The sequence below is a fragment of the Lepisosteus platostomus genome, chromosome 22 (assembly GCF_059453375.1).
Source record: "Lepisosteus platostomus isolate fLepPlt1 chromosome 22, fLepPlt1.hap1, whole genome shotgun sequence".
In the NCBI taxonomy this organism is placed as follows: domain Eukaryota; kingdom Metazoa; phylum Chordata; class Actinopteri; order Semionotiformes; family Lepisosteidae; genus Lepisosteus; species Lepisosteus platostomus.
Genome location: NC_142632.1, coordinates 2,007,065 through 2,034,527, shown reverse-complemented (window position 1 = coordinate 2,034,527; position 27,463 = coordinate 2,007,065). Strand labels below are relative to the sequence as shown.

At 48.3% G+C, this 27,463-nt stretch overlaps 10 non-coding genes and 2 pseudogenes across 10 annotated transcripts; 6 read left to right on the top strand and 6 right to left on the bottom strand.

Moving 5' to 3' along the window:
* The first annotated feature begins 4,783 nt into the window (after window positions 1–4,783).
* Window positions 4,784–4,953, top strand: LOC148642939 (U1 spliceosomal RNA). Its single transcript, XR_015929150.1, has one exon. It is a non-coding gene; the product is annotated as a U1 spliceosomal RNA (small nuclear RNA).
* A 636-nt stretch (window positions 4,954–5,589) lies between these two features.
* LOC148642938 (5S ribosomal RNA) lies at window positions 5,590–5,708 on the bottom strand (annotated as a pseudogene).
* Window positions 5,709–7,515: 1,807 nt separating this feature from the next.
* LOC148642937 (U1 spliceosomal RNA) lies at window positions 7,516–7,679 on the top strand. The gene has a single exon (XR_015929230.1). It is a non-coding gene; the product is annotated as a U1 spliceosomal RNA (small nuclear RNA).
* Window positions 7,680–8,315: 636 nt separating this feature from the next.
* Window positions 8,316–8,434, bottom strand: LOC148642936 (5S ribosomal RNA; annotated as a pseudogene).
* A 1,760-nt stretch (window positions 8,435–10,194) lies between these two features.
* LOC148642935 (U1 spliceosomal RNA) lies at window positions 10,195–10,358 on the top strand. Its single transcript, XR_015929489.1, has one exon. It is a non-coding gene; the product is annotated as a U1 spliceosomal RNA (small nuclear RNA).
* A 637-nt stretch (window positions 10,359–10,995) lies between these two features.
* Window positions 10,996–11,114, bottom strand: LOC148642934 (5S ribosomal RNA). The gene has a single exon (XR_015929193.1). It is a non-coding gene; the product is annotated as a 5S ribosomal RNA (ribosomal RNA).
* A 1,294-nt stretch (window positions 11,115–12,408) lies between these two features.
* Window positions 12,409–12,550, top strand: LOC148642933 (U4 spliceosomal RNA). Its single transcript, XR_015929426.1, has one exon. It is a non-coding gene; the product is annotated as a U4 spliceosomal RNA (small nuclear RNA).
* Window positions 12,551–17,270: 4,720 nt separating this feature from the next.
* On the bottom strand, window positions 17,271–17,341 carry trnag-gcc (transfer RNA glycine (anticodon GCC)). Its single transcript has one exon. It is a non-coding gene; the product is annotated as a tRNA-Gly (tRNA).
* A 1,695-nt stretch (window positions 17,342–19,036) lies between these two features.
* Window positions 19,037–19,118, bottom strand: trnas-uga (transfer RNA serine (anticodon UGA)). Its single transcript has one exon. It is a non-coding gene; the product is annotated as a tRNA-Ser (tRNA).
* Window positions 19,119–20,461: 1,343 nt separating this feature from the next.
* trnas-gcu (transfer RNA serine (anticodon GCU)) lies at window positions 20,462–20,543 on the bottom strand. Its single transcript has one exon. It is a non-coding gene; the product is annotated as a tRNA-Ser (tRNA).
* Window positions 20,544–22,168: 1,625 nt separating this feature from the next.
* trnar-acg (transfer RNA arginine (anticodon ACG)) lies at window positions 22,169–22,241 on the top strand. Its single transcript has one exon. It is a non-coding gene; the product is annotated as a tRNA-Arg (tRNA).
* A 4,066-nt stretch (window positions 22,242–26,307) lies between these two features.
* trnar-ccu (transfer RNA arginine (anticodon CCU)) lies at window positions 26,308–26,380 on the top strand. The gene has a single exon. It is a non-coding gene; the product is annotated as a tRNA-Arg (tRNA).
* Window positions 26,381–27,463: the final 1,083 nt, after the last annotated feature.

The following is a 27,463-nucleotide window of genomic DNA, read 5'->3' as shown; positions in this document are numbered from 1 at the left end:
TCAACTTGCAGCCTCTGACACAGAGAGAGAGGAAAACGGTGCATGTTGTTATGTTCTCGGAACTGGCAAAGACGGAGGACATTCACACCTGGCTTAACCAGTACTGCACCGTCCACCATGGAACTGAGGTTAGAGATGTTGATGGTATAAAAACAGGAGCAAGGAAATTCGAGGTTCGCTTGCTACCGGACAGCGTAAATGGAGGCTTAAGGCACCTGCCCTCTACAATCCGGCTGGGCGCCTGCAATGGCTATGTGTTTTATGTGGGACAACCAAAGGTGTGTCGGCGCTGTGGTGCTGTGGGACACCTGGCATCGTCCTGCACTGTGAAATGCTGCAAGACCTGTGGCAAACAGGGACATTTAGCCTCTGACTGTTCAATGCTGCCAAAGTGCAATTTATGTGGCTCGGAAGGACACGTTTTTAAGAACTGCCCTCACGCCTACGCCAATAAACTCAAAATGAGAAAGGATGAGGCAGTGCTTGTTTCAGCCAAACCGGCCCGAAAAGCCAAAGCAAACAACAAGTCAAACAAAGAACCCTTGTTGGACAAAGACTCTCAGCCTCCAGCCAGGATCAGTCCTGCTGTGGCTCCGGGGCTGGTGGAAGAGAAATCCACTACGCTCCCACAACCGCAGACTGCACCAGACAAGCACGAGGGTTTGAAAACCCCCGAGAACAGCGAGGACCCCTCCCCCACTCCTGCTCCTCAGAACGAGGGCCAGTGTGGGGCCCCCCGGTGGAGCGGGTCCAGCGAGGATACCCAGGATTCAGCGGAGCTGCTTTTCTCAGACTCTGCAAGTGCTACAGATGCCCTCCTCTCCTCCATCCAGTCCATCACGGAGGATCTGCAGCAGCTGGTGGGTGAGGGGGAAGAGGAGACTGGTGCATCGGCTGCACCCCTTTCCCCTCAGTGCTCCCAGGAGCTGGACTTGAGGAAAAGAAAAAATGACTCTGTTTTCTCCCCGAGCGAGGAGGAAGGAGAGCATGGCGATGGGGACAGCTGGAACCTCTCCACCCCTCCCTCTACCCCCTTCCTTGAAATGGACTCTGTGAACGCTTTTACTGCTGCCACCCTGATGAAGGCTCATTCAGAGGATGGCTGGCAGGAAATTGGTAAGAAGAAAAAGAAAAAGAAAAAGGTAACAGGTGAGACCGAAGAGAAATGTGTTTTGTAAAGACTGGTTCCACTTTCTTATGTAATATGGCTCTTAACATAATTTCTCTTAACACAAGAGGTATCAATGACAGAGTTAAATGCCAGTCTGTCTTTGATTACCTCCAGCAGAGAGAGGGAGATGTGTTGATGTTGCAGGAGTGTGCTTTAGCCTATCAAGAGAGGTATAAAAGTTTTGAAGATAGGTGGGATAAAGGGCCTTCTGTTTGGTCAGGGGACAATAACAACAGAGCCTCTGGCGTGGCCATTCTTTTCAAAGGATGGGCATTCAAATTGAAAAGTATTCAGAGGGTCATAGATGGCAGGTTGCTGTGTGTGGATGTGGAATGGGGGACCGTTAACCTGCGGCTAATCAATGTGTATTGCCCTACTGACGTAGGAGGAAGGGTGGAGCTACTCAAGGCACTCTCCCCCCTATTGTTATGCAGCACAGACGTGATAGTGGGAGGGGATTTTAATTGTATCTTAGAGCACACAGACAGGCAGTCTAGCTCGCCGATAAAATTGGATTCCAGCTCACTGGCCCTGCAAAACTTAGTTCAAGACTTTAAACTCTCAGACACATATAGATGTATATATCCCACAACAGCAGGATATACATGGTCAGGGAGGAATAGCAGCTCCAGAATTGACTATTGCTTTGTCTCAGAGAGAGTGAAAGTTGTTGGGGTCACTCTTCAGCCTGTCTTCTTCTCAGATCATCAGGCTTTAGGGTGTAGAGTGGAACTCCAGGGCGGGACTGTCTTTGGCCCAGGCCTCTGGAAACTCAACACAAAGCTGCTAGAGAACGAGGGGGTAGTATCCCGCTACAAGGAGAAACTATCACAGTGGCTGTCCTTGCAGTGTCTGTACGGGTCAGTAGGAGAGTGGTGGGAGGAGGTGAAGGTGAGGACAAAGGCCTTTTTCATGGCTGAGGGAAGGAAGGCTGCTGCCAGACGGAGAGGAGTGCTAGCCAGGAAACAGAGGCAGCTGCAGCGTCTCTACACGATGCTGCACAGTGGCTTCGATGTGCTCGAGGATATCGCCCTTTTAAAAAAGGACATCCGGAGCATAGCCGAAGAAAGTAGTCGAGGAGTGCTGTTAAGAAGCAGAGTGCAGTTCTTGGAAGAAAATGAGAAGTGTACTCGCTTCTTTTTCAGGAAAGTGGTAGGCTCCAAGACTGTCATGGAAAGTGTAGTTGATGAGGAGGGACGAGAGAGAACAGAGCCGAGTGCTATCCTCTCCTGCACCGAGGCCTTCTACTCAAGACTGTACAGCTCTACAGAGGTAAAGGATGAAGATATTCATTTTTTTACCTCAAAGCTAGAAAACATTTTGAGTGAAGAAGATAGGGAAGTACTTGAGAGGGATTTGACAGTAGAAGAGCTGAGACAGGCTATGGAGAGCTTACAGAAGGGGAAAACTCCGGGTGCTGACGGGCTCCCTAAAGAATTTTATTGCACCTTTTGGGATCTGCTTCAGGATCCGCTACTGCTCCTATTCGAGGAAAGCTACAAGACAGAATTGCTGCCTGACTCCTTAAGAGAAGGCACTATCTCTCTCTTGTTTAAGAAAGGAGCAAAAAATGACATAAAGAACTGGAGACCCCTCAGCCTGTTAGGCGTGGACACTAAGATCCTGTCCAAAGCCCTTTTCCTGCGCCTACAAAATGTAGTGGCCTCACTGGTAGGGAAAGAACAGACTTGTGGGATAGCAGGACGCCTGATGAGCGACAACCTGGCCTTGTTGAGGGATGTCTGTCTGTACTCTGAGGATCGCTCCCTCCCTCTGTGCATTTTAGGTGTAGACCTAGAAAAGGCCTTTGACCGCCTAAACCGGCAGTACTTAACATCGGTACTTGAGCACATGAAGTTTGGCCCCATCATGAGAAAGTGGATTAACCTGCTGTACACAGGTAGCAACAGCAGAGTCATGGTTAATGGCAATAGATCACGCACCTTTGAAGTCTGTTCAGGGGTGAGGCAGGGCTGCCCATTATCCCCCTTGTTATTCGTTTTGGCTATGGAGCCCTTAGCCTGTGCCTTGCGCCAGGATCAGGCCATTAATGGGATACCAGTGCCTGGAAGTGGGGGAGGAGAGGTAAAGACATCTCTATACATGGATGACGTCACCCTGCTCCTCTCTGACAATGCCTCAATTAGCAGAGCTCTGCAGTGCTGTGATCGGTTCTCTTTGGCTTCCTCCGCAAAAATTAACACATCTAAGAGTGAGATTTTTTATCAGAACTGGAGGGAGCCAAAAGAAGGACATGATCTCAGGCTGCAAGAGAAGAGAATTAAGGTCCTGGGGGTGTATTTTGGAGAAGAGATGGGAACAGTAAATTGGCAGAACAAATTGCCAATCTTAAACAAAAAACTGATGCAATGGAAGGACCGAGACCTCACCATGACAGGGAAGGTGCTGGTCATCAAAGCCGAGCTCTTGCCTGTCTTGAATTTTCTGGCTTCTACCTTCCCAATCCCACACCGTGTTGCGGCGGTGCTGAGGAGATTGATGTTTCAATTTCTATGGGGTGGGAAGCAGGAAAGACTCAGAAGGGAAATAATGTACAGGCCGCTACCCTCAGGGGGGAAGTCTGTCCCAGATATTGCTACGAAGCTGCTGTGCATTTTCCTGGCCTCTGTGCTGAGAGGCTTTGCAACAGCACCTGCAGCGCGTACCTGGACTTATTTTTCCAGGCTCTGGGTAGGTAGGGAGGTGTTCAGAGTGTGGGGTGTCAGACCCAAGCTGGACGTCCCACTCTCTGACACATGCCCTGCAATTTATGGGACAGTTAAAAGTTTTCTAAGATCTCACCCAATTGGCCATATTCCCCTCCGAGATGTCAGCGTCCAAAAACTGGAAGATTTCGTAGCACCCCAGAACAATAGGCAGACCCCTGTGGGCATTTTAACATCAGCCCAAACAAGGAAGGTGTGGAAACACACATCCTCTAAATTTCTGTGCAACATTCACAGAGATTTAGCCTGGAGTGTCGTCCACCAGTGCTTACCGGTACGAACTTTCTTGTACCGTAGGGGCCTCACCCCCAGCCCCCGCTGCGTTAGGGTGGGCTGCGGCGAGGAGGAGACTGTGACCCATCTCCTGTGGTCCTGCTTTTTTGCTAAGGCCTTCTGGGCCCAGTTTGAAGATTGGTTGCAGGCTCTCTCGCCCCAATTTACCCTGACCGCTGCTTTCGTTAGATACGGCATCTCTCCTGTCAAGCTTCCTCCTGACGTGTTTGACAGGATCTGGGCCGTGGTGAACAGTGGGAAAGACGCCCTGTGGAGAGTGAGGAACATGGGGCTGTTCAAAGGCATCGAGGTCCCAGTCAAGGCAGCAGGTAGCCTGGCCCTGTTCATCACCCGAGAGAACTATTACCTCAGAGATCTGTGGAGAGAAGGGAGGGAGGAAGCAGAAAATCAGTGGGAAATAGAGAGCATAGGTCAACATCTCAAGAAACTGTGAAAAACATTATCATGTTTAAATAAAGAATGTGATTTGCACCAGAAAAAAAGAAAATTGTTGCTATGTAACTGTTACCGTGTCAAAATGTAATGAGATGTGATCATATATACTGTTTTAAGTATGTATATTAATGTAAAGCTTTCTGATTTGTGATTTCCTGTATTTTTTTGTGAAAAGAAAATAAAGTTCTTAAAAATCGAAATCGGTTCACCCAGGGCGAGGCTCGGCCATTGCACTCCGGCTGTTTTGACCCCTGCGAATTCCCCAAATGTGGGAATCTCGACTGCATAATTTCTAGAAGTGGGGGACTGCGTTCGCGCTCTCCCCTGATGTGCTTGGTCCAAAATCAGATACGGGAGGGTTAGGACACCACGAGCTGCGTGGCTGCGGAAGGATCCCGGTTCGACAGGAGTGGACGCCGCTGCTGGTTCTCGCTGGCTTTTAGTTAGGGGTCCGGAGAAGCATCTCAAGCTAGTTCCACTACTCCTTCCGGACGTTCATTCCCTTTTCAAAGTCAGTCGTTTTGCTGTAGTCTGCGTTCTTTAGGCTGATTATCGAGGTTAGCCTTTATTTGGTCATGGGGGGCCTCGGTACTGTATGCTGAGTCTAAAGACAGTTTCACCCGTTTTCTGATTGCTCGGTTCTGTACCAGTGCAGACATGTCAAACAGTGAATGGCTGTACCTCTATTGTATCCGTGCTCAATGAATGAAATCGGTAACAAATGAATATATGTCTAGTTATACGAAAAACGAGTGGTTTATCGACTCATCTTCATTTGCAGATTTAGAGGCAGCTTCGATATTCGTTTTACAGACGGGTTTTTTTTTTTGAATATGGGTCACACACATGCCACAGCAACAAAACGTCTCTAGAGATGAGGCTATAGATCACCTTTCCATCCTGCAGGTTTTCCTCCCAAAGCCTACGGCACCAACGGCGACCCCTGCTGGCCGGGAGAGCAAAAGCTTACAGCACCTGGTATTCCCAGGCAGTCTCCCATCCAAGTACTAACCAGGCCCGACGCTGCTTAGCTTCCAAGATCAGACGAGATCGGGCGTGTTCAGGGTGGTGTGGCCGTAAGAGAAAGCCCCGGCGACTGACTCGCTACTTGAAGCTGTGTGTGGCGGGGGTTCCGTGCCCCCCGAGCGGGACTGAAGGATCGTTCGTGTGCAACTCTTTGGAAAGGAGCTGCTTTCCAAATCGCATTGCGTGCCTGGATGTTGGCGAATGCGCTCCCTTGTGTTGGCTCGTCCCGCACTGGAGGAGGACAAACAATCTGCACGGAGGAGCACCAGGCAAGTCTTCACCAGACAAAAACCTCCAGTGCACAGCACTCTGGAAACATTTCGGGGCTTTCGCGTGTTTATTTCAGCACGTAAAGCGCACCGGTCCAACACGTCGGCCGGGCGCGCGGCGCCTCCGCCCTCTTGTGGCCTTGCGGCGTCAGAGCAAGAGGCTCCTTCTCGCTGCCCTTCCGCTGTGTTGCAGGGCCCCGAGAGGGAACCCGGAGCGCGCACTTTGTGGGGGGCGGGGGACCGCGTTCGCGCTCTGCCCCCGGTCTCTTGCGCGAGTACTAAATCTCACGGACAGGGGGGCCTCGTCATTGATTGTTACAGGTGAGACGGGGATTAGGAGGAGACCCCGACTGATGGGTAAAGGGGAGCACTAACACCAGAGGGACACCCCCGGCGTCTCTTTTTGAGAGACGCCCTGGGGTTTCCTAATGGCCAAGGAGGGTCGGGACCTCGGTTTGACGCCTCCCCCGAAGGACGGCGCCTGTTTGTGCAGCAGAGTGTCGCCATCAGGAGGCTGGGGCGTAAGAGAGCCACACAGCCCGCAGGGTGAGCGCTCCCTACTGGTCCCAGTCACACCTCTTGCAGGAGCAGCAGCAACCGGAGCTTTTCCGGGGTGGAATCTCCCATCCGGGTGCCGGCCAGGCTCACACCTGCTGGGCTGCCCCGGGGGTGAGCCCAGTCGAGAGTCACAGGGCCAGATCTAGTCACCGGGGAGAAACGATACAAGTGAAGGATTGCTCGGCTCTCGGCACTTGAAAAGACCGACAAATGTCTCGTTCCCGCCGGAGCTGAATGTACCCGCATGTGTGGTGTCGTCTTCTTCCCCCGCCCCGCTGTGTTTGCTGTATTGTCTCTGAAGCCGGCCCCCCCGAGACGAGACGGGCTGTTCCTGTGCCCCAATTAACACTTTACAGGTGCCATTCCCCGGCATTGTGGCCATTGTCGGTGCTCACACGCGATAAGATAAGGCGGAGGAGAGCAGGGCATGCCCAGCGGCAGACATTCAAGGAGGGGGCAGTGCGAGGTGAGGTGAGGTGCGACACGCCGGAGCCCCGACGCAGCTAATGCGGAGCACTTGTTGGACTGGCATCGAAACGACGTGTGCGCACGGAGCGAGCCTTCCCTGCGGCGGAGCGTGGGAACTTTCTCCCCCCCTCCCGCTGCAGGAGTTGTGTGCACTGCAGCGGTGCCGAGAGAAAAGCAAAGAAGGCAGCAGGCTCTGGAGAGCAGGTAAGAGACGGAGCCTTGTGGGCAGGCGAGCAGGCCCGTTTTTTGGAAATTGCTGAAAAGGTTTGTTCGGTGTGTGGCAGGCGCACGTCGCGAGCTTGCGTGGCGATCTGCCGGTCTGGAGTTATGCAAATGAGGCCGAATTGCATCCCGGGACATGCTGCGAATGCGCAACGGCGACTGCAGATGTGTAGGAAACGGCGCGCTCGTTTTCTCGTTTTGCCCACACTTTTGAGTGTTAGTGTGGCGTGTGAGTGTGTGAAAGAGTGGGCCCAGCAGGAGGCGGTGGCGTGCGGGGCGAGGAGGTGGCCTAGGCTGCGCGATTTGTGCTGTGGGTGCGGGCCGCTTGCAGGGGCCTGTTTAACTCATACTTACCTGGCAGGGGAGATACCTTGATCAAGAAGGAGGTTCACCCAGGGCGAGGCTTGGCCATTGCACTCCGGCTGTGCTGACCCCTGCGAATTCCCCAAATGTGGGAATCTCGACTGCATAATTTCTGGTAGTGGGGGACTGCGTTCGCGCTCTCCCCTGATGTGCTTGGTCCAAAATCAGATACGGGAGGGTTAGGACACCACGAGCTGCGTGGCTGCGGAAGGATCCCGGTTCGACAGGAGTGGACGCCGCTGCTGGTTCTCGCTGGCTTTTAGTTAGGGGTCCGGAGAAGCATCTCAAGCTAGTTCCACTACTCCTTCCGGACGTTCATTCCCTTTTCAAAGTCAGTCGTTTTGCTGTAGTCTGCGTTCTTTAGGCTGATTATCGAGGTTAGCCTTTATTTGGTCATGGGGGGCCTCGGTACTGTATGCTGAGTCTAAAGACAGTTTCACCCGTTTTCTGATTGCTCGGTTCTGTACCAGTGCAGACATGTCAAACAGTGAATGGCTGTGCCTCTATTGTATCCGTGCTCAATGAATGAAATCGGTAACAAATGAATATATGTCTAGTTATACGAAAAACGAGTGGTTTATCGACTCATCTTCATTTGCAGATTTAGAGGCAGCTTCGATATTCGTTTTACAGACGGGTTTTTTTTTTTGAATATGGGTCACACACATGCCACAGCAACAAAACATCTCTAGAGATGAGGCTGTAGATCACCTTTCCATCCTGCAGGTTTTCCTCCCAAAGCCTACGGCACCAACGGCGACCCCTGCTGGCCGGGAGAGCAAAAGCTTACAGCACCTGGTATTCCCAGGCAGTCTCCCATCCAAGTACTAACCAGGCTCGACGCTGCTTAGCTTCCAAGATCAGACGAGATCGGGCGTGTTCAGGGTGGTGTGGCCGTAAGCGAAAGCCCCGGCGCCTGATTCGCTACTTGAAGCTGTGTGTGGCGGGGGTTCCGTGCCCCCCGAGCGGGACTGAAGGATCGTTCGTGTGCAACTCTTTGGAAAGGAGCTGCTTTCCAAATCGCATTGCGTGCCTGGATGTTGGCGAATGCGCTCCCTTGTGTTGGCTCGTCCCGCACTGGAGGAGGACAAACAATCTGCACGGAGGAGCACCAGGCAAGTCTTCACCAGACAAAAACCTCCAGTGCACAGCACTCTGGAAACATTTCGGGGCTTTCGCGTGTTTATTTCAGCACGTAAAGCGCACCGGTCCAACACGTCGGCCGGGCGCGCGGCGCCTCCGCCCTCTTGTGGCCTTGCGGCGTCAGAGCAAGAGGCTCCTTCTCGCTGCCCTTCCGCTGTGTTGCAGGACACGGAGCGCGCACTTTGTGGGGGGCGGGGGACCGCGTTCGCGCTCTGCCCCCGGTCTCTTGCGCGAGTACTAAATCTCACGGACAGGGGGGCCTCGTCATTGATTGTTACAGGTGAGACGGGGATTAGGAGGAGACCCCGACTGATGGGTAAAGGGGAGCACTAACACCAGAGGGACACCCCCGGCGTCTCTTTTTGAGAGACGCCCTGGGGTTTCCTAATGGCCAAGGAGGGTCGGGACCTCGGTTTGACCTCTGTTTGTGCAGCAGAGTGTCGCCATCAGGAGGCTGGGGCGTAAGAGAGCCACACAGCCCGCAGGGTGAGCGCTCCCTACTGGTCCCCGTCACACCTCTTGCAGGAGCAGCAGCAACCGGAGCTTTTCCGGGGTGGAATCTCCCATCCGGGTGCCGGCCAGGCTCACACCTGCTGGGCTGCCCCGGGGGTGAGCCCAGTCGAGAGTCGCAGGGCCAGATCTAGTCACCGGGGAGAAACGATACAAGTGAAGGATTGCTCGGCTCTCGGCACTTGAAAAGACCGACAAATGTCTCGTTCCCGCCGGAGCTGAATGTACCCGCATGTGTGGTGTCGTCTTCTTCCCCCGCCCCGCTGTGTTTGCTGTATTGTCTCTGAAGCCGGCCCCCCCGAGACGAGACGGGCTGTTCCTGTGCCCCAATTAACACTTTACAGGTGCCATTCCCTGGCATTGTGGCCATTGTCGGTGCTCACACGCGATAAGATAAGGCGGAGGAGAGCGGGGCATGCCCAGCGGCAGACATTCAAGGAGGGGGCAGTGCGAGGTGAGGTGAGGCCCCGACGCAGCTAATGCGGAGCACTTGTTGGACTGGCATCGAAAGGACGTGTGCGCACGGAGCGAGCCTTCCCTGCGGCGGAGCGCGGGAACTTTCTCCCCCCCTCCCGCTGCAGGAGTTGTGTGCGCTGCAGCGGTGCCGAGAGAAAAGCACAGAAGGCAGCAGGCTCTGGAGAGCAGGTAAGAGACGGAGCCTTGTGGGCAGGCGAGCAGGCCCGTTTTTTGGAAATTGCTGAAAAGGTTTGTTTGGTGTGTGGCAGGCGCACGTCGTGAGCTTGCGTGGCGATCTGCCGGTCTGGAGTTATGCAAATGAGGCCGAATTGCATCCCGGGACATGCTGCGAATGCACAACGGCGACTGCAGATGTGTAGGAAACGGCGCGCTCGTTTTCTCGTTTTGCCCACACTTTTGAGTGTTAGTGTGGCGTGTGAGTGTGCGAAAGAGTGGGCCCAGCAGGAGGCGGTGGCGTGCGGGGCGAGGAGGTGGCCTAGGCTGCGCGATTTGTGCTGTGGGTGCGGGCCGCTTGCAGGGGCCTGTACAACTCATACTTACCTGGCAGGGGAGATATCTTGATCAAGAAGGAGATTCAACCAGAGCGAGGCTCGGCCATTGCACTCCGGCTGTGCTGACCCCTGCGAATTCCCCAAATGTGGGAATCTCGACTGCATAATTTCTGGTAGTGGGGGACTGCGTTCGCGCTCTCCCCTGATGTGCTTGGTCCAAAATCAGATACGGGAGGGTTAGGACACCACGAGCTGCGTGGCTGCGGAAGGATCCCGGTTCAACAGGAGTGGACGCCGCTGCTGGTTCTCGCTGGCTTTTAGTTAGGGGTCCGGAGAAGCATCTCAAGCTAGTTCCACTACTCCTTCCGGACGTTCATTCCCTTTTCAAAGTCAGTCGTTTTGCTGTAGTCTGCGTTCTTTAGGCTGATTATCGAGGTTAGCCTTTATTTGGTCATGGGGGGCCTCGGTACTGTATGCTGAGTCTAAAGACAGTTTCACCCGTTTTCTGATTGCTCGGTTCTGTACCAGTGCAGACATGTCAAACAGTGAATGGCTGTACCTCTATTGTATCCGTGCTCAATGAATGAAATCGGTAACAAATGAATATATGTCTAGTTATACGAAAAACGAGTGGTTTATCGACTCATCTTCATTTGCAGATTTAGAGGCAGCTTCGATATTCGTTTTACAGACGGGTTTTTTTTTTTGGAATATGGGTCACACACATGCCACAGCAACAAAACATCTCTAGAGATGAGGCTATAGATCACCTTTCCATCCTGCAGGTTTTCCTCCCAAAGCCTACGGCACCAACGGCGACCCCTGCTGGCCGGGAGAGCAAGAGCTTATAGCACCTGGTATTCCCAGGCGGTCTCCCATCCAAGTACTAACCAGGCCCGACCCTGCTTAGCTTCCAAGATCAGACGAGATCGGGCGTGTTCAGGGTGGTGTGGCCGTAAGCGAAAGCCCTGGCGCCTGACTCGCTACTTGAAGCTGTGTGTGGCGGGGGCTCCATGCCCCCCGAGCGGGACTGAAGGATCGTTCGTGTGCAACTCTTTGGAAAGGAGCTGCTTTCCAAATCGCATTGCGTGCCTGGATGTTGGCGAATGCGCTCCCTTGTGTTGGCTCGTCCCGCACTGGAGGAGGACAAAGAATCTGCACGGAGGAGCACCAGGCAAGTCTTCAGTGCACAGCACTCTGGAAACATTTCGGGGCTGTCGCGTGTTTATTTCAGCACGTAAAGCGCACCGGTCCAACACTTCGGCCGGGCGCGCGGCGCCTCCGCCCTCTTGCTGCCCCTGCAGCTGCTTCACTTTTCCCTTTAGTTGCCATCGATTTTTTTGTAGTGCTATACATATACGATTGAGGTATCTTAGAGTTCTCCTTCGAAGACCCAGCACTCTCTTTTCTTTTCCCAGTGTTACTCATATCGGACTTTTTAAACCTAAAAAAAAATCGTTTTTTTTTCTTTCAATTATAACTGAAGTTTAAACAACTAGTAAGTCAAGTCCTTATTTTTCTGTAGTCAAAAAAAGCAAAAATTAACATTCAGGTCATGAAAAACTCAAAAAAACTCCCCAACCACTAAACTTTACCTCCCACCTGAGCGCCATCTTGAACGCCCCTACCACCAGAGAATGCTCACGATTTCGGAAGCTGTCTCCGGGACGTGCTGATTCCACACATCCTGAATAAATCATGATATTGTTAGTTGCTGTAGCTAGACGTTCAAATGAGTTTCATGGCCAGATGGACTGTTTCCTCCAGCGGTATAATATTGCAGTGAGACAGCACGATGCCTGCAAGACTATGTCACGCTAAACGCCACAGATTGTGTTTGTCCGTTCGTGTCAGTCGTCCCGCAGCCACGGGAAGTGGGACACAAACATGCTGCAATGCTTTCAAGACGTTAGGATTTGTTTGTGCAACATCCAAGAGGAGTACTTGTGGCTTGAATGTGAACTGTACGTGCCCGCCCCCTTTCCTCTGTAGTGCATGAGTTCCTCCCGGCATGCCCTTCGTCATTGTTCTGTCATCTTGTATTTAAAGGGTTGTATTTCTGCTGCTGAAAATAAGCAACGGTTTTCTCACAACGCCCTTTGTTCCCAACGGAGCCCTTGTCTGTCATGAAATTCTTCAAAACCTCAAGCTAGAAGAAGAAGAAGACGACAAATATGAAGCGTTATAGCAACGACATGCCATGACACGATCGATAACGATTTCCATAGGATCCCCGCGGTTGCCTGGCAACCGTCAGCTTTGCGCAGTGGCAGTATCGTAGCCTGTGAGGGTTAGCCGAGGCGCGATTATTGCTAGTTGAAAACTTTTCCCAATACCCCGCTTCCGCCGGTTTGCAATACAATCGGCGAAAGCAATTTTTGACAGTCTCGTCAGAGACTGAGCAAGGTGTTTAAAGACAGATTTGGTCACGGTGATATCATGGTAGAAAGAAACGAACTTGTTACGTGTCAACAGAAACGCTCTTTAGCTCTTTCAGCTTTATGCAGAGAACAGCGTCTGTCGAGATTACTTTTGTGTCAGCGCGAAACGCCGTGTGCTTGTCAGTATGATTTCATATTGCTCGTAGCGGCGCCTGGCTTTTGTCTGTCAAACGTTAGGTTGCGCTTCTTCATGCTGCATCGTCGGCATGAGTGGAGCATTTTAAACGTCTGTACTTACTGCGCCCCATAAGAAATCGTTTGTCCCCATTCAAAAGAGATTGTGCGATGTCCTGCAGCGTTCGCAAAGCAAACCTTTGACAGTTTGAAAAGAGGAATTTATTCTGCTTCCTGTGCGTGCAGTAGTTACAAAGTTGAACGTCTTTACACGATCTGCTGCAGTTTTCAGTGGGTGGGCTTTGTCAAATGGCTTGGAAAAACGCACTGTGTTTCTGCTCGGGAAACATCATGAGCAGTGTCCTGCATGTTTTCTGTGTATAGCTGTCTTTTAACGCATACAGAATTCATTCGAAATCATTGATTTCTCCAATTAACAAGGGTCTCTTTTTGAACCTGCCAGAAGCATTCTTTCAATGTAACAGATTTACTCCGGGGAAGGGCAGCATGACATTGAGAGTAGCTCAAGCTTTCAGCACCTTTATCTGACTGCATGTATGCAGACACTGCTCAGAATCCCCTGTAAGATTCTCCTTCAATTCCGTTTTGCAGTGCTTTAGCTCTTTCAAAAGGCTTCGCTTTGCTAGTCACAATCCAAGGCTCATGACAGCATTTGAAAACATTCGTAACTGCGTTGGCCGGGAATCGAACCTGGGTTAACTGCTTTGAAGGCAGGTATGCGCAACACTGGCTCGCTCCAGAATAAATCTCACGTCGAGGGCATATTTTTTTCCATTTTACCGTGAGTCGGGCTCAGCTGCACAGAGGAGAGAGCAGAGCAATGAGGTCACGGGGACAGGGGAGTCACACGCTGGCGGTTTGAATACGCGGAAGATCACTGAGGGATCCACAGTATATGGACCCTCCGTGCGCCATCAGTCCGCACTCCGGACTCTGAATCCTGCCATCCGAGTTAAGATCTCGGCGGAACCTGAGGCGCAGTTCCTTCTTAAAACGTAATCTGGTGAGCATTTCTAGAATCGTACTTGTATAGATGCAGCCTTTAATGTGTTGCTAGGTTAAAATTGATGACTTCTTGTATTTCAGTAGGCAACTGCCCTCTTGATTTCGGATTTAATTTCTTTATTACAGGGGCGCTTTTATGAAGACAGAGTCATGTTCAGGTACTTTGCTTGATGGAGGAAGCTCATTTCGGACTCTGTGATCTGCTCACCTGGAAAGGTCTGCTATACTACTACAAGAGAGAAGTAGAGTCTGGAAGAAGGGACAATTTTATGATGCTTTGGAAGATAATGTTTTTTTTTTCTTATACTGAAAATGAAAGGTAGTTGTTTCTATATGGACTCAGTCTTTGGAATTTGTATATATATATATTTCAGTGATCCCTCAGCCATTCCTTCTGTATTGTAATTCAATTTCTCTTTTAAAATTCCTTCCCCACTTCTAGGACCTGCAGTTGCTGAACTCCACAATGGCTTCTATTGGAAAGTCTGTGACTGAGACCAAGTGTTCACTTTTTTATGAAACCATTATTTATTTAGGAGCAATGAGCAATTCTTATATAAATGCAATAAAATCATTATGCTCAAACTATGAGAGAGAAAATTAAGGATAATTTAAGAAATCAGTCTTAGCTTGTTTCTATACACAGATGGTATTATTTATTTTCAAAGGAAACCCGCGAGGATTCCCCTGGTGTGCAAGATGTGCCTGAATACTCTTGATCAGCTTCCTGCTCACTTGAAGAGGGCGTGTATGAAGCACGCCACGGCAGAAAACATCAGGATGGCCTCTCAACAGGCGAGGGAGGACATGATGAATCACCTGAAGAACGGGGTCATCGTGGATTACCACAGAATAGAGATCGTGTCTGGTGAGGCAAACAGGATAGTGGTTGTAAGACTGCTAGAGTCCTTGGGCCTTTTTGTACATGGGAAGCCTGAAGACACATTGGCAAGGTGAGATATTTTTAATCTGTAAGGCTTCTGTAGTTTCTTTTTGAAATCATTGTTACAACATATTATGTAAAAGCATGTTGAAAAGAATCTACCTGCATTCCAGCGGCCCTGAGCAAGAGGCCGCAGTCCAGGAGGAAGAGATGCCAGAGGCTGCTCTAGAAACTGAAACAGAAGCGGATAAGGAAGGGGAAGATGTGAGCTCTGAAGAACTCTATCAGCAGTAAGACTTTTTATTTTTCAGATGTATCTATTTTTTACTAAAATTCTAATTTGTCTTATAGGTATAAAATGTTTAAACCGGTGTTTTATATCCTTACAGGCCCTGAGTAGTTAAAAAGTATCAGCAGGCCGGAAGAGAGTGGCCCAAGCTGGACTCTATAGAAAGCACTCCCTGGATGCTCCTCTCCTGATTGGATTCAAACAGTACCTTACCAAGGATCTGGGAGTGGCAAATTATTCTCAGGAGGTATTTATTTTTTAAAGGCATTTAAAATTAAGCAATGGTATCTTCATTGTAAATGTTTTTATTTCTTAGCTTAAAATTCACCCATGTGAAATGATGTCAGCCATAAACATCATGACTCTATATTTCCTACCTGAATCTATTCTACTTAAATTATTACATTATACACAATTTGAGTTCATTTTAAAAAGTAAAAGGTAATGAAAGGAATGCATTTTCATAAGAAAGATAATACCGATATGCATGTGATAATCTTCCTTATATCATGTAGTGCATCATTTGGACACTTTGTGGGCTTCAAATACAAAGAAAATCATGTTCTATGGTACAAGATAAATACAAAACTTAAGCTTTTATTTTAATTAGATTTGTTTATAAAGCATAAGCAATCATTTATTACATTAATATATGTAAAAATAACATTTTAGCATCATACGTTTAGTATATTTAGTCCCTAATGCTGAAAGAAATGATCATAGAACATGACATCTAACCTTACCTGCGGTGTTTTTAATCCCTATTGCTCAATGCACGGTGAAAGCATTCCATACATGTGTCTGACAATGAGGAATGGGCCCCTGAGACAGTCATTTGCCTGTTTCACAAATGATCGTATTTTACTAGAGATTCTGCTTGGGATTCAGATGTGCATTCGGACAGCAATCCCTTTCAAGAAATGATACGTTCTGGATGAGGTCAAAGGTGCTGGAACACTGTATCTAGGATGTGTTTGCAGAGACTGTGTGTCTCCTGCTTCAACGCAGTGATAAACAGATGTGCTCCTTTAATTTATTGGTACATGCCCAGGGCAGTAAGCAGTCTGAGGATTTATTTCCAGATGGCATAGAGCAGTGAAGCAGTGAAGTAGTGCAAAACACTGGATCATTATATTATTAGAATCTATTCTACTTAAATTATTACATTATACTCAATTTGAGTTCATTTTAAAAAGTAAAAGGTAATGAAAGGAATGCATTTTCATAAGAAAGATAATACCGATATGCATGTGATAATCTTCCTTATATCATGTAGTGCGTCATTTGGACACTTTGTGGGCTTGAAATACAAAGAAAATCATGTTCTATGGTACAAGATAAATACAAAACTTAAGCTTTTATTTTAATTAGATTTGTTTCTAAAGCATAAGCAATCATTTATTACATTAATATATGTGAAAATAACATTTTAGCATCATATGTTTAGTATATTTAGTCCCTAATGCCGAAAGAAATGATCATTTGTTTAACATGCACGGGTCTGTCTCAAAGGATGCAGTACTCCTGAAGGGTCTCAAACCCTACATTTCGGATGCCTAGCTGTATCCCTCACCTGTGGCACCTCAGAATGACTTCTAACCTTACCTGTGGTGTATTCAGTCCCTATTGCTCAATGCACGGTGTACATACTGCATACATGTGTCTTGAGAATGAGGAATGGGCCCCTGAGACAGTCATTTGCCTGTTTCACAAACAGGGACCTGGACCTAGACCTGGCCCATACAGGGCTCAAACCCGCGACCTTGGCGTTATTAGCACCACGCTCTAACCAACTGAGCTAACCAGCCTCACGACAGTGCTCCTCTCTGTGCTGCAAAAAATCAAACTCAGGGAATTTCTTTTGTCCTCCTTTGAATAGAAAGCCGTGTAATCAGTGTACGGGCTTTCTCGTGCAGTTTCATGGTTCTTGTAACCCAAATCCTACACTGGCCTGAAGTGCCCCCCCATTTCACAGCATTTTTCAGCTGATTTAAAATGTACCTAAAGGAGAAGCATTATTGAAGACCATCAATTACCAAGAGCTTTTGTCAAAGGTTTTGGTGGTCATTTTGAATGACCACAGAGCGCTGTGACCTCGGTTTTACATCTCATCCAAAAGACAGCGCCCTTTTACAACACAGCATCTCCGTCACTATACTGGGGCATTGGGACCCGCACAGACCTCAGGGTGAGCGCCCCCCCGCCGGCACCATTAACACCGCTTCCAGCTGGAAGCTTTGTTTTTCCCTGTAGCTCATCCTCATCCAGGTACTGACCTGGCTCACACCTGCTTAGCTTCAGTGGGTTTTCAGTTGCGAGTTGCAAGGGGATGCAAGTGATGGAGCCGCTCGCTGCAAAAGCCACTGCATTGGCCGGGAATCGAACCCGAGCCTCCCGCGTGGCAGGTGAGAATTCTACCACTGAACCACCAATGCTCAGTGCCTGGGCCTTCAAAAAAGACGCTTTTTTGGTGCTCTGTGCAAAACGCGTCGACATCTGCTTCCAGCTGCAAAATGCCATTTGCGGACGCTGAAGAACTTATTTCTAAGGCAGCGGGTACAAGCGATTGGGCGTTTTAAAACCACCAGGAACAGCAAAGAGGCGCGCTTCTTTGCTTGTGCCGAAACACACCGACTGAAAGCGGACAACGTAGTCGGCAGGATTGGAACCTGTGCGGGGAGACCCCAATGGATTTCTAGTCCATTGCCTTAACCACTCAGCCACGACTACAGCAAGCCCCACTGCCGCTGCGTTCTTGCTACAATCTTACCTGGATCGCGAGGCGCCGGCGGAAGCCTATTTCAAAGTCGTTCTCCGTTTCAAAAAAACATTTCCAAAATACAAGCCTTGCAGACAGACACGCCTCAGAGGACTTAAGGGTGGCTTCATGTCGGAATGATAAAGTCTCCCCGTCCGGACATGAAAATGCCACTTTGTTACACACAAAAAAAGAATCAACAACAGAGAAATGCCCACAAGCATTTGAAAAGCCGCACCACGTCGCACTTGAAATAGCTCTTACATTAGTGGTAGACACAGGAATCGCCTTTTTATTTACGCTCTTACCAACGCGATGGAAAGCAAAACAAAGCAAAGCAGAGCAAAACAAAACGAACAAACGAAAACCCTCACGTCCTGCACTTGCATATAACCCCGTTACGTGCCCAAGCGGTATTGTACGTCATCCTAGCACTGCACCCCGGGTCGTACGGTATATGGGAACGAGCACACGCCACGAATCGTCTCGAATCACTCCCTACAGCTGTAAGGCGCCTTGAAGCGTGCACCCCCAACATTCTTCTTTGCGCATCTGTGAAAGGTAAACTCTTGAGCAAACTCTGAACCAGCTCTAAGGAAACTAATCCGATTAGACGTTACTTTGACTCATCTTCTTACGCTCAGTGCCGGATTGCTCAAACTCCAGCTAGGGTTAGGGTTAGCATTCCCACGCTACTTAGACACTTTGTTTACGCTCAGTGCTGGATTTTGGGAACTTCAGGACGAGTGGGAATTTTCTCCTATCTGTCCATTCTGTTTTGTTTTGGAGACTCTTGGCTGCCTATGTTGTTCAGTGCACCGTGAAGGAAACATTTTCCAAAACTGTGTCAGCTCAAAAGTTGTAAGAAAACCTCTCCAGGTGCTTTAACTCTCTTCATTTTTGTCATTTAATGTGACACTCGATGTATAACTGGAGCCTCACATATGCAAATGGTGAGGCTCCAGTTCGACACCCAGTTCCACACCACTTTACAGTATATGACAAAAGCATGGCAGACTGTGCCGGACCAGCTGGTAACTTCCGCTTATTTTGACCATATTAAACATTGGAAATCTTCCCACTTGCATTTGTGACACTTGATTTTGGCTCCACCTAAGACACTCTTAAATCTTCAAACACTTTTCTCTTCTCCCGCAACACACTTGTCTGTCGGCACTATGTGGCAGCGTTGCATGACAACCCATCTCACCACGGAAAGGAACCTAACAGCTTTGGTAAGAGAGTAGAATTACCTGAAGAACTGCTTTCCATGGAAGCAGGACCAAGCGATGTAGCATTTTTATAGTACCAGGAAAGGAGAAGCGGCACTTCGCCTTTGCCGCACAGGCACAAGGTGACGTGCGGCAGACGCCGTAGTCGGCAGGATTCGAACCTGAGCGGGGAGTCCCCAATGGATTTCAAATCCATCGCCTTAACTACTCGGCCACGACTACAGCGAGCTCGCCGCCGCTGCATTCCTCCTATAATCTAACACGGAGTGCGAGGTGGCTGCGGAAACCTTTTTAAAGTCGCTCTCTGTTAAAAAAAAAACCTTTCACAAGATACATGCCGGCAGACAGACACGCCTCAGAGGGTTTAAGGCTGGCTTCACGTTCAAATGATAAAGTCTCCCCGTCCGGATGTCAAAATGCAACTTTGGCAGACAGAAAAAACATCAACAAACCACAAATGTGGACAAGGATTTTACAAGCTGCACCACACTGCACTTTCAAAAGCATTTACATTCGTGTTAGACGCAGGAATTGTCTTTGTTTTGCGCGCTTACGAACGCCATAGAAAACGAAACAAAACAAAAGCCCTCAGCTCCTGTACTTGATTATAACGCCGTTACGTGTCGAAGCAGGATTTTACGTCATCTTACCACTGCAACATGGGGAATAGAGGGAAATGAACACACGCTACGAATCGTCTCAATCACTCCCTAGAGTCGTAAGGCACATTGAAGGGTGCACCCCCATCATTAATCGTTGGGCCTCTGTAAAAGGAAAGCTGTTGAGCAGTCTTTGAAACAGCTCGGATGAAACACTTGATTGCTTCCATGTGCATCTGGAGCCCACTTCTTATTTTCACTTCACGCCGCCCAAAGCATTTCTAAAACAGGAGATTCGCGTTTGGGAATGCGCCCTGCCCTACAAATAAAACAGGTCTACGGGTCTGAAACCTGCTCCACGGAAAACAGTTCTGTTGCGCTTTTGATCAAAGGGAGATTCTCTGTTCTTACTTTTTGATTACATAACACCCAAAGGGGCTTCATTGGAGCTGGATTCCAACCAGCATCCTAAAGTTTCTTGGCGGTATCCTTTACAGTCCTCTGTTCGGTCGACAAGGAACAGTAGGGGGCAGCTTTCCTCACACATACAGTGCAATGTACTGTAGTGTTCCCCTTCATTGAATTCGCAGTTCTGCATCAGACCTCTAACTCGTTTCCTTAGCTTGGATTTAAGCCACGAAGCAGGCTTCTACTGTATAAACGTCTAGAGGAATCACAAACTATTTGAAAGGCCATCATCCCAGGGGGAACTGACAAAGTCTATCCCTAAACACCTAGCGCAGTCTCTCGAGAGACTGTCAAAAATCGCTTTCTCCGTTTGTGCTGCAAGTAAGTGAAAACGCGGTCTCAACCCAGAGCCACTTGGCAGCAGCGGCACGTAAATACTGTTACTACCACTGCTCGATACCAACGTTAGCCTACTATACCATGTTCAGCCACCGCTAGAAAATGTAAGGCTCTAGTACTGGAGCAAACAAAAGGAGAGCCAACGTCAAATGTAGAGAGCGACGAGGATGGGATTCGAACCCATGCGTGCAGAGCACAATGGATTAGCAGTCCATCGCCTTAACCACTCGGCCACCTCGTCGATGAAACTGGGCTGTCCAGACATGGGTTGGCGCGCTCCAGATGATCTTTTTCTTTTTTTTCCCTCGTACTCAAGGGTCCTTTTCCTGTTCCACATGCGATTTCAACATTTTCCTTGGGAGATGTCAAGCCAGCAAGCCACTGCTGTGGTTCAGTGGCCATTGTGGAGTTCAGTGGCCCTGTTGTACACAGAAAGCACATTGAGCTCCTTGGACATGAAAAGTTCCAGATAAAAGCCATTTGTCATCCTTTCTCTTGGTGTCGATGTTGCTATTGTATGTAAAGGTGGCAACTTGCTCAGCGAGCAGGCGGAGCACACACCGAATGCAGATGTGTCTGAGTGGTGTGTCCAAGTGGCTGCAAAAGGACAACACTACCGGGGCGCCGTTGCTTAGTTGGTTAAAGCGCTTGTCTCTTAAACAGGAGATCCTGAGTCCGAATCCCAGTGGTGCCTTCTTTGTTCTGTCTTCTCGAACAGAACTGGTCCTTACAGACAACCGCCTACGGCTAGACTTAATTAAATGCAAGTATTCATTTCCTGTCTTTAACGCGACTTGTTTTTCTTAAAATGGATGGAACTTGCAAAACATGAAATACAAACATTGCTAATCAGCGCTAGCGGCTGGCAAAAAAAAAGAAGTCAGCAATGTTTTTTTTCTTTAACCTTAACCCTGCTAATGGAGAAGAGTTAAACGACCGAGTCTATGCAGCTTAAACGGTGCTCATGTCGGGTTCTTAGCTGAAAGGGTGGTAAATCACGCTCACCCCAGTCCTTAATCTTTTAAAAGGATACAATATTGAACCTAGTCGCCACATCACATACATCCTGTTCAACGATAAAAAAAGTGACATCTATCCTCGATCCAGAGTAAATCCCACGATGAGGGCATATTTTTTTCCACTTTACCATGAGTCGGGCTCAGCTGCACAGAGGCGAGAGCAGAGCAATGAGGTCACAGGGACAGGGGAGTCACACGCTGGCGGTTTGAACACGCGGAAGATCACTGAGGGATCCACAGTATATGGACCCTCCGTGCGCCATCAGTCCACACTCCGGACTCTGAATCCTGCCATCCGAGTTAAGATCTCGGCGGAACCTGAGGCACAGTTCCTTCTTAAAACGTAATCTGGTGAGCATTTCTAGAATCGTACTTGTATAGATGCAGCCTTTAATGTGTTGCTGGGTTAAAATTGATGACTTCTTGAACTTCAGTAGGCAACTGCCCTCTTGATTTCGGATTTAATTTCTTTATTACAGGGGCGCTTTTATGAAGACAGAGTCATGTTCAGGTACTTTGCTTGATGGAGGAAGCATATTTCGGACTCTGTGATCTGCTCACCTGGAAAGGTCTGCTGTACTACTACAAGAGAGAAGTAGAGTCTGGAAGAATGGACAATTTTATGATGCTTTGGAAGATAATGTTTTTTTTTTCTTTGAAATCGAAATGAATCAGAATATCAGTGCAAAAGACAAACTCTTGGTTTGGTTTAAAGAGATATGGTTTTAAAACAGACAAAATGTAGAAAACAGGTGTTTCTCACTTTTGGAAAAGAATGGACCGGGGGTAATATTTTACTAGGTGCAGTGCTCATCTCACTGGGTTACAGTCCTGCAGTGTCACACCAGGGCCAGTGGCGCAATGGATAACGCGTCTGACTACGGATCAGGAGATTGCAGGTTCGACTCCTGCCTGGCTCGGGTCGTTTTTAAACACATCGGGCTACTCCCTAAGTAGTCTGTGCTACTTACTGCATTGTAATCGTACCCAGTAAGATATTTCCTTCATGTAAATGAACTGCACCTGACAGCTTTAGAAAAACACCTGGGCTCAGTACGGTGCTGAGAGCTTAGCGTTGCTGTTCTAATTAGCACGCACTGCATCGGCTATGAGCCCGAACCTTTCAATTATTCCGATCAGTAAGTCAACACGTAGTCCACATGAACGGTAGAAATATTCTCTTGTCTGTCTCTTGTTTGTATAGAACTGAATGTCCCTGACAATGTACTGTTAGTTTTAATTGAAGAACGGCATTTGTGTTCAAATATACCAGACAAGTTTATGTAACTGCTCATGCGACACTCAGTTGTAATTAGTCAAGAAAAAAAAGTCGAACAACAGCTGCGGGTTTGATTCTGAACGTATGAGATTGCAGCGCCTTTTACTTCCATTGACAAATGATAGAGATTCGAAGAGAGATCCTTCAGACCAGCAAGCAAACCCACGGCTTTTTCGGTTTTCTATCTAGGCAACGTTGGTGTCTGCAATAGCATACATGAAAGCGTGATGCGATTTCTGTGGCTACATTTGTTGCACGTCATGCACAGTAAGAGTGTTTCTAACACCAAATAAAAAGTCAACAATTAGCGATCACGCCTTCTCCTCAGTTAACCCACTGAAACCCTTGCTGTTAACAGTTCTTTACTGCGTGCTTTACCAGCACCTACATATCGTGTCGGTTCTTTCAGCTTTATTCATTAGGTTTTCAAAGGCATAAGTAGAGCACCAGAGGTGCGAACGCAAAATGTGTAGTTATCTGAAGAATTGATTTCCATGGCAGCGGGTCCAAGCGATTTCGCGTTGTTATAGTACCAGGAAAGGAAAAGCGGCACTTCGCCTCTGCCGCGCAGGCACAAGGCGACGTGCGGCAGACGCCGGAGTCGGCAGGTTTCGCACCTGCGCGGGGAAGCCCCAACGCATTTCGAGCCCATCGCCTTAACCACTCGAGCACGACAAATGCGAGCTCGCCGCCGCCGCATTCCTCCTATAATCAAACACGGACTGCGATTTGGCTGCGGAAACCTTTTTAAAGTTGCTCTCCGTTAAAAAAAAATACCTTTCACAAGATTCGTGCCGGCAGACAGACACGCCTCAGAGGGTTTAAGGCTGGCTTCACGTTCAAATGATAAAGTCCCCCAGTCCGGATGTCAAAATGCAACTTTGGCAGACAGAAAAAACATCAACAAACCAAAAATGTGGACAAGGATTTTACAAGCTGCACCACACTGCACTTTCAAAAGCATTTACATTCGTGTTAGACGCAGGAATTGCCTTTGATTTGCGCGCTTACGAACGCCATGGAAAACGAAACAAAACTAAAGCCCTCAGCTCCTGCACTTGATTATAATGCCGTTACGTGTCGAAGCAGGAATTTACGTCATCCTACCACTGCAACACGGGGAATAGAGGGAAATGAGCACAAGCTACGAATTGTCTCTAATCAGTCCCTACAGTTGTAAGACGCCTGGAAGCGTGCACCCCCATCATTAATCTTTGCGCATCTGTGCAAGGTAAACTCTGGAGCAGTCTCTGAAACGGCTCAAAGGAAACACGTGATTGATTCCATATGCATCTGGGGTTCATTTCTTATTTACATTTAATTCAAGGGAAAGGCTTGGGTCAGTTTCAGACGGCCTCCAACAGCGAGATTCAAGCGCCCCACCTTCAGCCCAATCTGCGCCGCCAGAACGACAACGGCTCCTCTGGTCTTTGGGGTGCGGTTGTGACCCCGTAACCTAAAGTGTTGGTGGCAGACAAATGGAGACTAACAGGTGATGTCCTAGGACATGACTACATTGTGACACTCGGTGGGGATGGTGACCATTGCTTGGAAAAGAGTGCGAGAGTGCATTTTGAGCGTACAAATGTCCTTTTGATTTGCAAAGCTACAACCCCACCTTACTCAGTGAGCGTCTCTTCTTTTCTCTCACATACAGTTGGGAGAAAAACTTTTGTAAACAGCCCTTCGGAATGATGTGGATTTCTGCATGAATGGCTCCTAACATGTGATCTTATCTTTATCTAAGTCATAATAATTAATAAAGAGAGTCTGATTTAACAAACAACACACGCCCAACATTTGACATTGCTGTTTCTTTATTGACCAAATGGTTTAAACAATCAAGGTCATTGATGGAAAAAGTACGTGAACCCTTATATTAAGGAGCTAGTGGAACCTCCTTTATGACAAAAACCTCAATCCCCACTTTCTGTAGCGGCTGGTCAGACCTGAGCAGCGGTTAGGAGGTATTTTGGCCTATTCCTCTATGCAAAACTGTTTCAGTTCATGTATATTTTTGGGATGTCTTGCGCTGAACGGCCTGCTTCAGATCACGCCACAGCACTTCAATGGGATTGGGGTCAGGACTCTTACTTGGCCATCCCAAAATACGGAATTTCTTCTGTTTCAGCCACTCTGTTGTTGATGTACTCCTTTGTTTTTGTCATGCTGCATGACCCAGCCTCTTTCGAGTTTTAGATCACAGGCAGACACCCTGACATTCTGCTGTAGAATTTCCTGATACATCTTGGAATTCATCGGTCCCTCGATGATTGCAAGCCGTACAGCCTCCGCCATGTTTCCCAGGTGGGATGAGGTTTTGGAGTTGGTATGCAGTGTTTTGTTATCTCCAAACATAACGCTGTGCACATTTACCAACAAGTTCAACTTTTGTCATGTCTGTCCACAGAACATTGTTCCAGGAGTTGCTGTGGAACATCCATGTGGTCTTTAGCAAACTTGAGAGGGGCAGTGGTGGTTTTTTTTGGGGGGAGAGCAGTGGTTTCCTCCGTGGTGACCTCGCATGATCACCGCTCCTGTTCAGATTTCTTCTTATGGTGGACTCATGGACACAGACGTAAGACAAAGTCAACCACCTGTTCGCTAGATCCCATCCCCACTCAGCTAGTCAAAGATTCCCTCGAAGGACTGGCAGGACCTATAATTAGTATGATGAATGCATCGCTTGCGCGTCCAAGCCGTATTTGACTTCATCCTACCATTGCAACACGGGGCGTATATGGAAACGAACACACGCTACGAATTGTCTCTAATCAGTCCCTACAGTTGTAAGGCGCCTGGAAGCGTGCACCCCCATCATTAATCTTTGCGCATCTGTGCAAGGTAAACTCTGGAGCAGTCTTTGAAACGGCTCAAAGGAAACACGTGATTGATTCCATGTGCATCTGGGGTTCATTTATTTATTTACATTTAATTCAAGGGAAAGGCTTGGGTCAGTTTCAGACGGCCTCCAACAGCGAGATTCAAGCGCCCCACCTTCAGCCCAATCTGCGCCGCCAGAACGACAACGGCTCCTCTGCTCTCCGGGGTGCGGTTGTGACCCCGTAACCTAAAGTGTTGGTGGCAGACAAATGGAGACTAACAGGTGACATCCTAGGACATGACTACGTTGTGACACTCGGTGGGGATGGTGACCATTGCTTGGAAAAGAGTGCGAGGCCCCTTTAGAAAAACATTTTGTTAACAGGCATTCTGCCTCAGCCTAAACACCTATAGCTTGCAAAGCGCATGCTATTAGACAGGCACCTCTGCAAGACCTTAAGAGTCTCTTAAACTAGTGATAGTAAGGTGTTCCCAATGGGCGATGTTCGGCTTTCAAATCATCTCTCCGTGGAAGCGCCGAGATGCAACTGTTTAAGGTTTAGAAGCAGCTGACTGTTTCACTACCTAGCTGATCACTGTTAGTCAGGGAGCTCAGAGGTGAAAAGCCTGTCTGAGAGACAATTCGCCGTCGATCAGTTCAATATGTTCCGTACCAGCTCGGCGCACCTGAGATCATCTTGGTAGCCGTGTAGCTCAGATGAGTGAGAGCGTGTGTGTGTGTACCACCGTGATTGGATGCCGGTCCTTCTCAGGTCACAGTAAACCTTCTGCTGCCTAACTTCCCTAATTTTGGGGATCCCTTTGAAAAAGCAAAGGAAAAAAAAAACTGGCTCTTCATCAGCGTGATCGACCCCACTCAGTGTGCCCCAGTGGCCTAATGGATAAGGCACTGGCTTCCTAAGCCAGGGATTGTGGGTTTGAGTCCCATCTGGGGTGCTCCTGTCCCTTTTTGAGTGTACAAATGTCCTTGTGATTTGTGAAGCTGCAACCCCACCTTACTCAGTGAGCGTCTCTGCTTTTCTCTCAGTTGGGAGAAAAACTTTTGTAAACAGCCCTTCGGAATGATGTGGATTTCTGCATGAATGGCTCCTAACATGTGATCTTATCTTTATCTAAGTCATAATAATTAATAAAGAGAGTCTGATTTCACAAACAACACACGCCCAACATTTGACATTGCTGTTTCTTTATTGACCAAATGGTTTAAACAATCAAGGTCATTGATGGAAAAAGTACGTGAACCCTTATATTAAGGAGCTAGTGGAACCTCCTTTATTGACAAAAACCTCAACATCCAACAAACCTCAGCATCCGCCATGCTTCCCAGGTGGGATGAGGTTTTGGAGTTGGTATGCAGAGTTTTGTTATCTCCAAACATAATGCTGTGCACATTTACCAACAAGTTCAACTTTTGTCACGTCTGTCCACAGAACATTGTTCCAGGAGTTGCTGTGGAACATCCATGTGGTCTTTAGCAAACTTGAGAGGGGCAGTGGTGTTTTTTTTGGGGGGGAGAGCAGTAGTTTCCTCTGTGGTGACCTCGCATGATCACCACTCCTGTTCAGATTTCTTCTTATGGTGGACTCATGAGCACAGACGTAAGACAAAGTCAACCACCTGTTCGCTAGATCCCATCCCCACTCAGCTAGTCAAAGATTCCCCTGAAGGACTGGCAGGACCTATAATTAGTATGATGAATGCATCGCTTGCGTCAGGCGTTGTACCTGATCAATTTAAGGTAGCGGTTGTTAGACCGCTCCTTAAGAAGTCAAATTTGGATCCACAAGTTCTTAACAACTACAGGCCTGTCTCAAAGGTCCCATTTCAATCTAAAAGTTTTGAGAGAATAGTTGTTGCCCAATGTCAATCGTATCTGGATTCAAATAATATACTTGAGAAATTTCAGTCTGCTTTCTGAAACTGCATTAACGAGAGTCGTAAATGATATTCTCTTAGCTACTGATGTGGGGAATGCAACAGTGCTTGTGCTTCTAGATCTTAGAGCTGCCTTTGACACGG